Consider the following 983-nt stretch of genomic DNA (forward strand, 5'->3'; position numbering starts at 1 on the left):
TTCAGTTCCTGGTTAATTTGCACCTGACTACCTGCAGGCAGCCTTGCATAGCCCGGAGGTTACAAGGATTTAAAACCCTTTTAGTTTCCTTTTAAAGTCATCTCTGTAATCTAACTTTGTTTTTACAGGGATTGGTGAGGTAGGAGTTTTATCTAGCAAACTACAGGTAACAGCCACAATTTACTAAACAATCTAAAACAATGGATGAGTACGCATTAGAAAGCACAAGATTTATATTTATAGCCTAAAATGTGAGTTAACCCATTACACTTCTAACAGACTGCTGAGACCATCTCCAAAAAGTAATGCCTCAGGGGGATCCTCAACAGCCTTCCCCACCAGCTTCAGGAATTCAAACAGGGCCATTAGCAAAAAGAGTTAGGTTTGTTAGCAATTGGAGGAGTATTGCCCTTCACTCCTTCGACACTCAAGCACCCAGTTCTCAAAATTACTTTCTGAAGCCAGGCCAATATTCCATGCCTGAAATCCCAGGAGACCAAGGCAGGAAGACTGTGAGTTTGAGACTAGCCTGGGTTTCATAGCAAAGGCCCTGACTGAAAAACAAAATCTGAGCCAAGGGGAAGCATCACTTCCCTTTTTGTAGCTCTAGGAGGGAGGAGTCTCTCACCTCTGCAGTGCACCACCCTCACCTAACCTGTCTCAAGAGTACACGGAGAGGTTCCAGCTTGCACCTCTGGTTTGCTGGTACCTGGGTCCCATGAGAGATGGTCTTTGTGGATAGATGTCTGCAACAGAAATGAGAGGAAGGAGAACCTGCAAGTGGTCACAGCAGCTCAGCTGAGTCATCCATCCTGCTGTCACCATCAATTACAATGCAATCAATTTTCATCTCCCCGTTCTCCTGTCAACCTCTCCCAGCACTCTTCCTGCGCTTCAGGGCCAAGATCATCTGTGCCTGAGATTGCAAATTTTTTTTTTTTTTTTCGGAACTGGGGATTAGAACTCAGGCCTTTGCACTTGCC

This window comes from Octodon degus, unplaced genomic scaffold, assembly GCF_000260255.1.
Source record: "Octodon degus isolate 3935 unplaced genomic scaffold, OctDeg1.0 scaffold00037, whole genome shotgun sequence".
NCBI classification, from domain to species: Eukaryota; Metazoa; Chordata; class Mammalia; order Rodentia; family Octodontidae; genus Octodon; species Octodon degus.